At 32.2% G+C, this 14366-nt stretch overlaps 1 pseudogene; it reads right to left on the bottom strand.

The window, feature by feature from the left end:
* Window positions 1–164: 164 nt before the first annotated feature.
* On the bottom strand, window positions 165–283 carry LOC112482293 (annotated as a pseudogene).
* Between the last annotated feature and the right edge of the window lie 14083 nt (window positions 284–14366).

Raw genomic sequence — 14366 nt, forward strand, 5'->3', positions numbered from 1 at the left:
AATATATACAATACTATATATATATACACACAATACTATATACATATATATTACACATATATACATTTGTAAATTATTTTTTTCTTTTTCTGTCCACTCCAGTTATATACACAGTTTTTTTTGTGTGTGTGCCTTTTTTGTTTCTTGTTTGTTTTTTTTTAAAATGCCTACAGCACCTGGTCTTCTTAGTTGGTCTCCCGTCCAAGTACTAACCAAGCCCAACCCTGCTTAGCTTCTGAGATCAGATGGGATTGGGCATGTTCAGGGCGGCATGGCCACAGACTTACACACAGCCTTTACTCTCTGAGGTCCCACATCTAAGATATTCGGAGTGCAATCTCTCCACAGATCCACCTGTAATATTTGCAAGGGCCTCTCTGCTATCTGCTTTGACCAAGGTGAGAAATAAAAAGTGTGCTTTTAATTAGAAATTTGACTAATATAAATCACTTTTTTTTTTTCATTACAATGCATAGCTATTAGACCTGGCCTTTGGTGTCCTTTCTTTGAGGGGAGAGGGTGATTATAAGCCAAGTATAACACAGTAACCAAGCATAAGACTTCTGGACTTGAACCATTTATATTTAAATCCTAACAAAAATTATTCTAAACCTATGACCTTGAACGAAATCTTTAACTACCTTAAATTTCAGGGTTCTTCTCAAAAGTGAAAATAATAGCACCTACCAAATGCATTTGTTATGAAGATTAAATGTAAATTGTTTGTAATGCAGTAGTTCATGATTTGAAATCTATTTTCTTGTTTTGTTCTTCCATTCTTATTCTTTTGTTGCATGACTACTCCCATGAACAGTATGTATTATCAACCTTCTCAGATTAATTAAATTTTAGCAATTGCAAAATAAGATGTTGTTATATTCTCATCTTTTAAGGGGAATATCCTGCAGCCCTGTTTTTATTTTATTTTTATTCCTCCTTACGTGACTGTTTTCAAGTTTACACTGTATTGTCACTAAACTCATGAAATGAGGCATCAGAGAACTGGCTTTTCACCTTCTTGAATCTCACTTTCTTTGTACATAAATAGGGTTAAAGAGGGATTAGAGTACCAAATTTCAGGATTGTTGAAAAGATTAAATGTGAAGCACAGAGAACACTGGTTTACCTTGTACAGGTTAAGGAAATGTTAGCCACCGTTATTAAAATCATAAATAATTGTAGCATTTAAGAAACCTAAAAATATATTCTGAGAACATTAAAATTAATCGAAAGCATGTTTAGTTTTCCAAAGACATTTTACATAAGCAATTTGTACGATATTAAAACAATTGTTCATTAAATATAAAAGATAAATTATAATCTTATAATTAATACTTGTATGCAAAAGAGAGATAGAGTTGCCATTTATAATACGGGGTTGTTTACTATCTCAGGTGCTCTGGAAAATGATGAAGCATATTTTTATAAACTAAGGCATTAAGATTTCACATTACATTGACTTTTCAAAGTTGACCTTACCTTATTGTGAAAATATACGGATCATGTCTATAATTCTTTTTGGTGTTCATTACTTAAAAACTTTGAGAATTCTAACCCTGTAGTAAATTAAGAGCTAGTTTACTTACCTAGTATTTAAGATTTAGATTAAAATAAATTAAGTAATCTTTCCTTTATCATCCTTGAGTTAAAATGAGAAACTCGAGTTCAAATCGATATATTTGACCTCAGAGTTGGTGCTTTTTTAATAGTTTATTACAGTTATTAACATCATCCTTGTATGTTTAGTGTAGAATACAGAAATAATGTTCTTTGACTTGCAATTTTTAAGAAAATATGAATTCTTAAAAAATTGTAACAATTTTGCCTCTTTAATCAAGTAAAGCAGGAAAACGTTAAGTTGATTTTGATATTTGAAAAAAAGATTCCTTTCTTAGTGTATACTTTGATTTCTTAGTTAATGTGCAGATAAACAGAAATTAGATGTTATAATCTGCTCTTGATGAAACATACACTATCAGTTTCAAGAAAATTCAAGAGCTGGTATAAAAATATTTTAAATTTATTCTACTGGTTTAACATAAATTCTCAAAATTTGATGTTTGACTTTATAACATTTCTGATTGTGACATTTTTGTATAACATAAATGAGTCAGCATTTTTATAACTTTATAATCTTTCAAAGTATGCACTCTCCCAAATGTGTTTGAAAATAAAGACTTGCCATTTGAATATGTAAGTAGAAAAAAGTAGAATTTAAAATATTTTTAAACTGCTTGCCTTCAGATATTATCAATATATCCAAAGCCTATATTATGAAACTTTCAAGAAATTTATATATTCATGAATTTATATAAAGATGATAAAATTTTCTATATCACAGTTTAGAATCACTTCATTTTCAGAGAAGTTCAAAATTTTCTGAGATGTTCATGACTGTTTTAGGTTCACAGCTGACCAACTGCACTTCAAACTTTGAAATTAGAGCTTTGGCGCTATCCACGACCAACAAGCAGGCAAAGTAGAAAATGGCATTAAGTTTCTTTCGGTATATTTTTACGTTAATTTATAATCTTATTGTGAACTGGGGTTATCAGTTTTACTAGATTTGTATGAAAAAAGTAAAGGTATAATATGCTGCAATCTTTGGGACTGACGATAAGAGTAGTATCCCAGTTGCATCCCAACTAATTTAAAGAAGATTTTTGGATCTGGCAATGCATGTGAATAATAATTCATTTTATGAGGTGAGCTCAATATTAAAATATTCTTGTCACCATCATTGTCTTTTTTTGGGACCACTTTCAATGATACTAAAAATCAAATCTCTTCTTTATACACAACATTCACACACAACATATTTACACACAATTTCTTTTTTTAAAAAAAGAAATTCTAAGTATGCAGAGTAGATAGCTCTAAATTTATCTTACAAAACATCCATCATAATATACACGTAAAAAAAGGACCACTTTGAAAGATAGTTAGTTTAATATTTTCCAATTTTGATTACTAATAATGCTTATTTTTACTCAAAGATTTCTGCTATAGTATTTGTGCTTACTGAATGGACTTAAACAAAAAAAAAATACATGTATTTTTGCTTACTATGTACAAACTCTATATTTAGTTTTGGCAATAGAAACAAAATGTAAACATGACATTGTTTAATGTTTTTTTTCTTGGCATGGGCAATACAAAAATATTAATTCTATAAAAGTAGTCAGCTTCTGTTCATAAGAAATGCTCTTTTGAATTCTCTGTATCTGTGTTTTCATAACCTTAGAAGCACAGTGTTAAGAGAACATTAGGTCTCCTGGTGTCTGAAGCTGTTATCTATTTACCAACTGATTTCATCAATCTAAAACTCACAGAAGATCCAACAGTGTGACTAATGCTCAGATGATTGGATAGACATGTAAATAAATAACTCCACTAGAGAATACTAATGGGAGGCTACGTGAATTGCTATGGGGTAGTTTATATGTATCTGAATGTGGTCGTTAAGGAGCTTGCTATAAAGAAGGTGGCCTTTGGGATGTTTCTCCAAAATTAAGACCTTATGAGCAGTAAAGAAATACATCACAGAACTTCCAGTCATGGGAATATAATGGTATAATTTTGGTCATTTGAAGTATAGAATATATGTAAGGTAGGTGCAAAGTAGACATGAAAATATTTTTGAGAACAATTATTTCACCATAACTGTCTAAAGTAGTAGAAAAATAACCTGCTTCCTGAAGTATTCATAAGCATTATTGCATTAATCCCAAGCCGCAGAACGAAAGAGGAAAACCTCAATACATTTATAACATCAGTTATACTTCAATTTCAAAACTGGATAGAGAAGGAAAAAGATAAAATAAATGAATAAATACATATCATCCAGTTATTATTAAATATTAGGAAATTAAACCTCAAAATGCACAAAAAAATAAAACCTTAGAAATTCATTCATATGATTCATTGCATACCAATCAAAGAAATAAAATATTGTGGTACTATCAGTGGAAATTAACAAAATTCAAGAGAAAGTCCTAAAATATCAAAATAGCATACAAATAGAGGGAAGTAAATAGGATATGGTTACTTGGCAGTATTTTCTCTCAGGACATTGCCAATATTATTAAGACGATATTATTATTTCACTGTGTTTTTACTGTCACTGTTGATGCTAAGAAGTTACCCATTGGTTCGATTGTCATTTTTCTGCATGTGATTTGTCTTTTCTTTTTGGTTGTCTTTGTCTTTGTTCTTCCGAAGTTTCAAAATTGCATATGTCTAGGTTCGTTTCTTCTAATTTGTTCTGTGAGGTTATTAAAGTTCTTTGGCACAAGTGTTGTGCCTTTGGGTTGAGAACTTTCAGTCATCAAATATGACTCGTATCTCCTTATATTTCTCAGTAGATATTTTTTTCTTTCTCATTATTTGTTACCTTTAATGAAACATCAACATAATGTTTTCATTCTATCATCAATGACTCAATATTTTCTTGTTTCCTATTTCTTTGTTTCACTGTAATGCGTTCTAGATAATTTCTTTGAATCTATTTTCAATGCTCTATCTTCTGTTGACTTATTTGTTCTCTAACTCTTCCATTGAGATTTATATTTCAATGATTATAACAATTTTTCCTAAATATTTTAAATAGATTGTTTTTTAAATACATTTTTCATTATCATTGTCATCTTTTGCTTCTTGTTCAATTTTCAGACATTCTTTAATAAAAAAAGTGAACGTTTATTTTATAATCTTTAGTGGATGATCAATAAAATTAAAATATATAAAACATTTTTCTTTCATGGTGATTTTGTGATTTTGACAGTGAGCTGAAGTTGTCTTCCTCTGGAAAGAAAGTGCATTCATTTCTACCAGTCATTTCAGGCACTTCTAACCCAAGAATCTTTTCAATTAAGTTCTACCCATGAGGTGTTTTGACCCCAAGGTAGCATAGATTTAGGTACAAAATCACGTGAAGACTGACTTGCTAAAAATTGTCCTGTTGAGATGTACTTTCTAGCACCAATCAATACAGAGTCATTGAGATGTGAAAGTTTTCTTTCTACCCTTGTATTGTGGATTCATTTTTTATTTACCTTTTACAAAGGATATATCATTAACTCTAAATCCTGGTTAACTTTCAATTAGACCCCCAAACTCAGGTGAGCTCTAGACTTTTTATCTTATCATCTATACCCAAGTAGCCATGACAATGAAAGTTCAGCATACCTAGGGTTCGGTAGACATTATAAAAGCTGTCTCCTTACATTTCTAATTTCACTTTTTAAAAATTAATTTGGTCAGAGTTCTAGGCTTATTCAGTCATGTTGCTATTCCCTCTGTGGCTTCCATTCCTAATGCTATGTTATGTTCCAAATCTTTTGTTGGAGCTCCAGCAATTATATTTATACTCAACAAGAAGGAAATAAGAAGGCATTTGAATTAATTTTTCATTTAAGGTCAGTACCCAGAAACTGCACATACTACATTGAACTACATCTCTTTGGCAAAATTTAGTTACATGGTCACACCAAGCTACAGGGAAGTCAGAAATATTTAATCTTACTATCTGCTGATTTACAGCAGTCTTCTGATTTACAACCACAATTTATAATGATATGGTTTGGGAAATTGAAGCCATTTTCTCATTCATCAAGGATCCAGATTATATGATATTTAGTCACCGAGTATGTTTCTTTTAACAAAGCTTCATCCATTTCTACCTTCACTTCAAGACTGAATGTCTAATTCTAGCTGAGTACTTCTCTATTAAAGAACTTTAGTAGAAATGTCAAAAAATGGACAACCAAGACCAATATTTTTAACGTTCGATTCTTCTCTCTAATGCTGCATTTGTCTCTAATAATATAATGATACAACTTCCAATATCTAATAAATGTCATCGAATTGCTGGCCTGCAATAAAGGACCACTCAATACTTGCAACCTATCTGCTCCCATTATTTCAATGTCACATAATTTTGACTCTGTCATGCACAGCACTTTATTTCTAGATTCCATTTTGTTGTTGTTGTTGTTTATCATTAGAGTCACCTGAAGGTTTCAAAACATAAAATAACAGGGTTTTAAAAATTATAAAAGTTTACTTGAAAAAGACTGGAAGTAGGAGTGCTGGTAAGGGTATGGCACTCCAGAACTACAGGGACACACACTTCTTTGATCTTGTTTTCCTACTTGGCAAAGTTTCCATTCCCATGATCACATCAGAGGCCAGAACAGCTGGTGGATTTCCATCCACTACATCCACGCTCTATTCAGAACGATGAAGGAAGAATACTTTCTAATGTCGAAGATACTGACGAATTTAGAGACACTGCTTCTGTTTATATGTCTGGCAAGAAAAGAATTAAAAATGCAATCTACATTCAAGGAAAGAAAGCAAGCAAGTGACCTGTTTTAAGGTCCTTTTTTGCATTCGAATTCGACTTCCTGGCAAGCACACGAATGATATTTGCTAGCAACAGAATCTGCATCTAAGGAGATACTTAGCAGGTAGTCTAGAATTATTTATAAGAAACAACCCAAAATCTATGAATTATTATTATACAATACATTGATTAGACACTTACATAGTTTATAAAACAATTGCTTTTTCTTTCCCCTGGCCCTCCACCTAGCCATTGCATTAATGATAACTGCATTCCCCATGTTGTGCTCCCCATCCCTGTGACCATCTATTAGCTACTAATTTGTCCTTCTTTAACCCTTCACCCCATTTTCCCAGCCCCTAGCCTCCCTCACCAATGGCCGTCCCTAGACCATCCCCCATATTTGTCTGTTTTTGATTAGTTTGTTCTTTTTGTCTCTTAAATTCCACATGTAATTAAAGTCATAGTTATCTTTCTTGGTCTGACTTATTTTATTTTACTCAGCATAATAACCTCTAGGACCATACATGTTGTGCAAATGGTAAGATTTCATTTTTTTAATGGTTGAGTTATATTCCATACATATGAACCACAACTTCTTTATCCAATCATCTGCTGATGGGCTTCCATATCTTGGCTATTAGCTAAATTATATTTTATTTCTGAGACCATGTGCCAGCTAAATATCAGAAGTTTTCATTTTACCTTTAAGAAAGAGGTGATTACCATGTTGTGCAAATGCTAAGATTTCATTTTTTTAATGGTTGAGTTATATTCCATACATATGAACCACAACTTCTTTATCCAATCATCTGCTGATGGGCTTCCATATCTTGGCTATTAGCTAAATTATATTTTATTTCTGAGACCATGTGCCAGCTAAATATCAGAAGTTTTCATTTTACCTTTAAGAAAGAGGTGATTAATACTGGAGGACAACTAGGAATCTCTGTAATTCACTTTTAAACATATATCCAATATAAACTGTCATAAATATGCATCAAAATATATGTATGAAAATGCTCACATATGGGAACCGATAAATATTTTGGGGCTCCTAAACAGTAGTGAGAATTGTTTCCTTTCTTTCTTTGTCTTTTCACCTGATGATTCCCAGTGGCAGCCATTACAAGGGGAGAGAATATAAAAACTGACTTTCGGTCCTGTGACCACCAGAATTAGAAACACCAGTAGATCTTTCCACAGAGAGTCACCCAGCCAGAGTGGTTCATTTTCACAGTTGTCTCCAAGGGTCAAAGTATCTCCAGGAATTGATATCTTGCTTCAGGGCTTCAAATATCTGGCCATTGGGTTTAGTCCTCTGGCACCAACTGCCTCCTCCCAGTCTAGAGCAGAGCCCATGACTTTGCTCACGTCGTGATGATACATCCACAGGGATGCTGGGACGCAGGCCAGCAGTAGGCGGGGCAAGGCAGCAGGCATAAGTTCAGGATGCAGAGGCTGTCTTCCATAAACCAACCTCTCTGCTCATCATTTTAAAAAGTAAATACAGCATATGTAATTTTGTTCTATTTTCATTAAGTATTTCTGTTTGTTTGAATACATATATAAAAAATATCTGGTCAAATTAATGTAATCTTTTATTATTTCTGAGAGTTAGAATTGGAGCTTATTTTTAAATATTTTTTTATTAGTTTCCGAAGCTGCCTTATTCTTTAAATAATCATTAATTCAAAAATATTTTTGTGAATATTTTAAAAAGTAAAACAATATATACCTTATGAAAACAGATTTAAGACAAATTCTGGGCAGGTAATTGTCCTACTCTCACACCTATAAGATATTCTGGAGATATAATGGTTTACCTCAAGTCTGTTAGAAATTTGACAGAATTAAACATTATTTTTGAAGAGTTTTATGTTTAAAAAATCTTTATCTTATATACATCATGCTTTTCTGTTCAAAAACAAAATCAGCAAAAAGAAATCCAACTCAAATTAAGCATGCTACATAGGATATTCCTTCTAAAAATAAACACTTTTATATTAATATCAATAGATATAGTCACAAGACAGCATAATATTAAAACCTAATGCTGCTAGAATAAGTTTTTGTTTAACTCACAATGTTTCTAAAGTCAACATAATTCAGATTATCTATTAAATCCATTTTGCATTCAGCAAGCATGTTCACAATCACTTTGTAAATATACTTTTGGAAGAAGGTAAATTTTCCATCAATTAACTACAGAATCTATAAGCCTTAAAGATCAAAGGCTTATGTGCACTGCACCTAGATAGAACACGACAGCTGAAACTTTATATTCCTTCTCCACACTTATCCAGCATATACGCACAGCAATGTGAAAAGTCCAATTCTCTGCACACAATTTCCGTAGCTAAGGTGAATTGGCTCGCCTGTTTCCTTTGGCTCAAATTAATAACTAAGAGAGGTCTTCAAAATACAATATGATTAGTCATCTTTAATCAAGTGAATAAATTGACTAATAAGCATCTTCCCAGTGATCACTCTCTGGAGAAGTACATTAATCTATGTATACACTTGAGCCTTCCACCTAGAGAGAAGTCACTTATACGGCCTGCACTGACGCCATGTTAAGTGCATCCCGAACAGTAAATATCCATCTTGCTTCAAGAAATGATCATCCAGATCCCTAGATAACTCAGAAGATTGCAAGCCCAATATGAATATGTGAGAGACTTTTAAAATTAAAGCAAAATAAGCAAGCTATCAAATGCTTAGCATTTATTCCTAGTCAGGATGCTAGCTTATTAAAATAAATGTTTCGTTTCAACAGCTATGAACTAAATATATTTTTAAAAATGTGTTTTATTATATTCATTTTTATTTAAGCAGTTTATATTTATAACTATACTCATACTCTAAATATACAAAGATTTTTAAACAGGCAATCATGTATCGTGTCATAGTTAAGTTACAGTTTTTTAGAGAAAAAAGATGTTTTACTCTTTTAGACTATTTTTCATAACAATATTACAAATATGGTGCATTCAAATTTAAATGCTGTAAGATCAAATCGGTTCAAATTAAACGAGAAGGAAACATAAATCTTCAGCTAAGAACTCCGTAGTGTATTAAAACCACACAATGTCCTTGAGACAGTTCATATTGAAGAAACACAATACTGTACTTCTTAATCCCATGTTTCAAGTCTCATCCACAGACTGCATGTAAGATCGGTTTTATACTCATTCTGCAATAAATCTAACAGTCCAGCCCTCAGTCCTTGAATTTTTTAAATTCCATAAGAATTAAACAATAAATTCCATAGGACCTAGGCAAAGTGAAAGCCATATATTTCCACCTTCTCACCGGACTGTGAAAGGCAGCCTACAGTTGTGGTTTTCACATTTTTGAAGTTGGTGGAGAGAGAAAGAAAATAACTATTGTTTTATGATGCTGGTAGTCTGACTTTCAGGAATTTGCTGCTTTCTCTCTTTGTGATATTATTAATAACACATACTTATGTGTATAGCATCACAGTCCAGCAGATGTCACTTTCTGTATTTTCACAAATGGGAAACAGAAGACTTATTTGGGAACCTTTCTTAGGATGACTCAGGTAGTAAATGACACAAGCATATTTTGCTTTAAAACTCTTTCACCTATAACTATTACAAGTAGTTTTGAACAACAACGACAACAAAAAATGAGTGTGCTTAATATGTCATGACTAGATATGACCATGGTGGAATAGACTACTTCTATCATATGTGAAAAAAATTGTTTACATATGAACAAAAGATCTTAGTCTTTGTCTTTCAGAACTCAAATTGAAAGCCAATTTTATATTATCTACATCGATGTAATATTTACATTCTAAGAACAGATGAGAGAACCAACAGACAGCTCGCAAGTACAGAAAAGAAAGGAACATAAGATATAACCTTAGAAAATGTTCAGTATTGAAGATAAAGGAGACAAAGTCATAAATACCTAAATTAGAAGGAAAATCAAGGGAGAAAAAACAGGTGCCACAGAACCAAATTAAGAAAAATTAAAGATTCATTAAAGATGAAAAATGGAGTTCCAAGATGACAAAGACATGGCTGATGTGTTGCTAGGTAAGACATGGATTTCTCAAGCTGAAGCTAAAGAAGAAATATAGAGCCAAGAAGAAATTGTTTTGGATGACAAACAGGCAAGGAAAAACGTGATAAAAATTGTTATTTGTAGAAAATATCTCAAGTAGCAAATGTGATGGAAATGCTGGTGAAGAGTAGCTTGGGGTAGACCTTATTGAAAGGAAATGAATCCAATCATTAAGATGAGAAATGATGGAGGTCCGAAGTAAAATAATGTATATAAGAAGGGAAACTAGATTTTATAAAATATTTCAGATTTCTCAATGGGAAATTTAGTTTTGGCCTTTACCAAATAATCTCTTATACTTTCCAATTAATGGTTCTTGCCTTCCCCCTTACCCTCCAACAGTGACGGTGACTACGGATGTTAGTAGTATAATGACCTGATAAGCTTAGAAATGAAATTTGTAGACAGGACGGTAAAGGTTCTAAAATAAAATAGGCGAGAACAGATATATACAAAATTGTGATAGAGAAGAGATTAAATTTATGCATGGCTAATTTCCACAAAACTGGTTACACATGTATTGGATAAGATTTCTTAATATGCAAAATTCACATGGTTTCTAATAACTGTAATCCAATGGGAATAGAAAAAGACCTAAGAAACACTAGAGTAACACTACAGTAAAATTCTCATAGAAGAATGTGACTAGAACCCTCCTTCCTGAATCTAATTCTAGCTCTGGTCATGATCACAAAAGTGGCAGTAATGCTATCATTCTAGTCAAAAGATCTGCCTCAGAGCTTTAGAGGATAAACTATTTTCACCCCATTTAAAAGAAATATATTAGTCAACCTAAGAAAAGATTATCGTTATAGAAAATTCAAATTAAAATCACGGAATAGTAACAATTAGAAGTCCCGATCTTGTCAAATTCAGGTGAGTATGTGGAACCTGGAAGGTCTCATACAATGCTTGAGAGAGTGCAAATTGGTACAACCAGTGTGGAAGACAAGGTATATACACACACATATATGTGAATGTTCAGAGGAGTACTATTTGTAACAGTTCCAAAGTGGAAGCTACCCAAATGCTTAATTTCATTAACAGTGAAATAAATAAATGTATGTTTTATATTCATCCAATGGATGATGCAAAGCAATGAGGATGAATAAACTGTATAGACAGGAAATCAAATGATTTTCAGAAATTAATATTGTGCTTAATAAGTTAAAGATAAAAGAGTACTCACTATTTACCGATTCCATATATATGTCACCTGAGTGTGTATGTATCTTATACATGTATGTATTTCAAGAATGAGGCAAATAAGTGGTAACCTTTGGTGATGTAGTCAATGGAAGGGAGTCTGATGGAATTTCTGGGGTGCTTGTACACTTATGTATCCTAATGTGTGCACTGATTTCATAAATTATGTTCTGTATGAAAATTCATCGAGCAATACTTATAATTTACACAGGAATTGTATTAGTCCACTAAAGCTGCTATGAGAAACCACCACAGACTTGGTGGCTTAAATGAGAGAAATTTATTTTCTCACATTTCTAGAGCCTAGAAGTACAAGATAAAGGTGTCAGCAGGTTTGCCTTCTCCTAATGTGTCTCTCCATGACTTGCAGACAGCAGCCTTTTTGCTGTGTCCTCACCTGACCTTTCTTTGGCGCACACAACCCTCGAGTCTCTTCCTCTTCTCATAAGGACAGAAGTCCTTGGAATAGGGACACATGTTTGAACCTCATGTAAGCATAATCACTTCCTAAAAGGCTCTAACTCTGAATACAGTCATATTGCGGGGTTAGAGCTTGAACGTATGAACTTGGAGAAAGAGACACAACTCAGTTCTTCACCATCATCATTATCATCATTGACATCATCATTATCATCATGCCACAAAGAAAGAAAGAAAAATAAAGAAACAGCACCTATATTTGAAAAGCACCGTACATGGCAATCACCTCCTCTCACTCTTTTTATTTGCTAGTCCTATATTTCTCTCACATAAGTAGGCACTGCACACTTGAGTACTCCTCCCCCTTCCTCACCTCTATGCCTACATCAATGGCATGGTGCATCTGCCTTTATCCAGCAGACCTAGCATCACTGTTCATGGTTTTGATAGAAAGAGTTAAGAATATTTATCCTGCAAACTTTGGGCAAAACATGAAAATATAATTATTACTGGCTCTTCTTGAGAGTGAAAAGCTTCCCTTTGGCTTTTATAAAATAAAACTACACTAAGGAATGTATCAAATCTCATCCTTTCAAACCACATTAAAATGTGAATCAAATTTAGAATCTAAATTATGATGTAGCATCATGTTAATCACTGAATATTTGCTATAAAAATAATTAGTAAGAAATTTAAATGAAATGAACTTTATTGAGCCTAAAAATGTTAAAGGTGAAATGAGAAAACAATTATTAAAGATAAATACTTTTTAGTAATTAAATACATTATAACTCTGTATAGTACATAGAGATATTTAAGACTTAATTTACCAAGATTCTACTCTATCAAATTCTGTTACTGAATAATACACAGAAGCTAGTGTCTGATCTGGGATTATACAGCTTTTTCTTAAAACTTGGGAAGCAATTTTAGAAATTTTTAGATATCCAAAATAAAAAACTTTGAAGTTGGATGAACTGTAATCCTTGAATAAAGTCAATGAAACACCCAAGATTTTTGATACAGAGCATATACAACATATTTCCAAAGTATATCATAAGTAAATGACTGAAATACACAGTAATTAATCCATAGCCCCAGGGATATATAAACAACTGGCTTATTTTTCACCATTCATAAGCCTTGGGATTTAACTCTTCTGTTTTCTGCACTTAAAAATGTGGTGCTTATAACACAAACTAAGAGAAATGAGCCAGACAGAAAAGGTTGACAACTACATGACGTCACGTATATATGGGATATAAATCTAAAAGTAACAAACAAACATGAGTACATGACATTACGTATATGTGGGATATAAATCTAAAAGTAACAAACAAACATGAGAAACAGACTAGTGGACATGGACAGTAGACTAGTGGTTACCAGAGGGTGGGAACAGAGGGGAGGTAGATGGGTAAAAGTGGTCAAATAGATGACAACAGCAAGAAATCTAACTATGGGCAGTGAACACACAATGCAACATAAATATGGCTTATTGTTGAATTGTATACTTGAAACTTATTGGATTTCATTAACCAATGTCACCATAATAAAAAAAAAATATGGTGCTTATAACATCCTCAATAATCAAAACTAAATAGCTGTCATAACTAAAAAAAAAAAATATGGTGCTTATTACATCCTCAATAATCAAAACTAAATAGCTGTCATAAATACATGTTCTAAGTTTACAATGTATTAAGTACACAAATAACTACATTAAATACACCAGCTATTCAAGAGTATAGAATGTTTTGCAAATGATATTACATATTAAAGATAATATTTAAATATCTCTGTCAGTTTTATGTCCAAGACAATTCTATATCTATACTTCTACTTAGTAGTTAAAAATAAAACAAATCTGTGACCTGAACATTCATATAAAATGTGTTATATTTACTCTAAATCACACATAAAATGAGAGAAACTCATTTGATCTTTTGGCGAATCAGTCTGTTTTTCAAATAATTCAACTTAAAGATTCTTGCATAAGCCTATTGCACATATTTATGTTTACCAAAATATTTCAAGGGCTGTAAACTGTTTTCAGAGATATTTAAGATGTATTATTGAGTACAATCCCTCAGTAGGCTTAAGTAAATATTTAGCATATTTACTTACTTTCTTATTGATAGAATAAAATATTAGTTGTAGCATGCTTAAAAAAAAAGTCTAATTCTTCCAGGATTGTAAAACTATATGAATTCACAAAACTAATGTAAATATCAATTTAATAAAGTTTTTCTAAGCACGGTCTATAGAACTAGAATTGCCATAGCCTTTGTAGCATACA

Source organism: Pteropus alecto, unplaced genomic scaffold (assembly GCF_000325575.1).
Source record: "Pteropus alecto unplaced genomic scaffold, ASM32557v1 scaffold35, whole genome shotgun sequence".
In the NCBI taxonomy this organism is placed as follows: domain Eukaryota; kingdom Metazoa; phylum Chordata; class Mammalia; order Chiroptera; family Pteropodidae; genus Pteropus; species Pteropus alecto.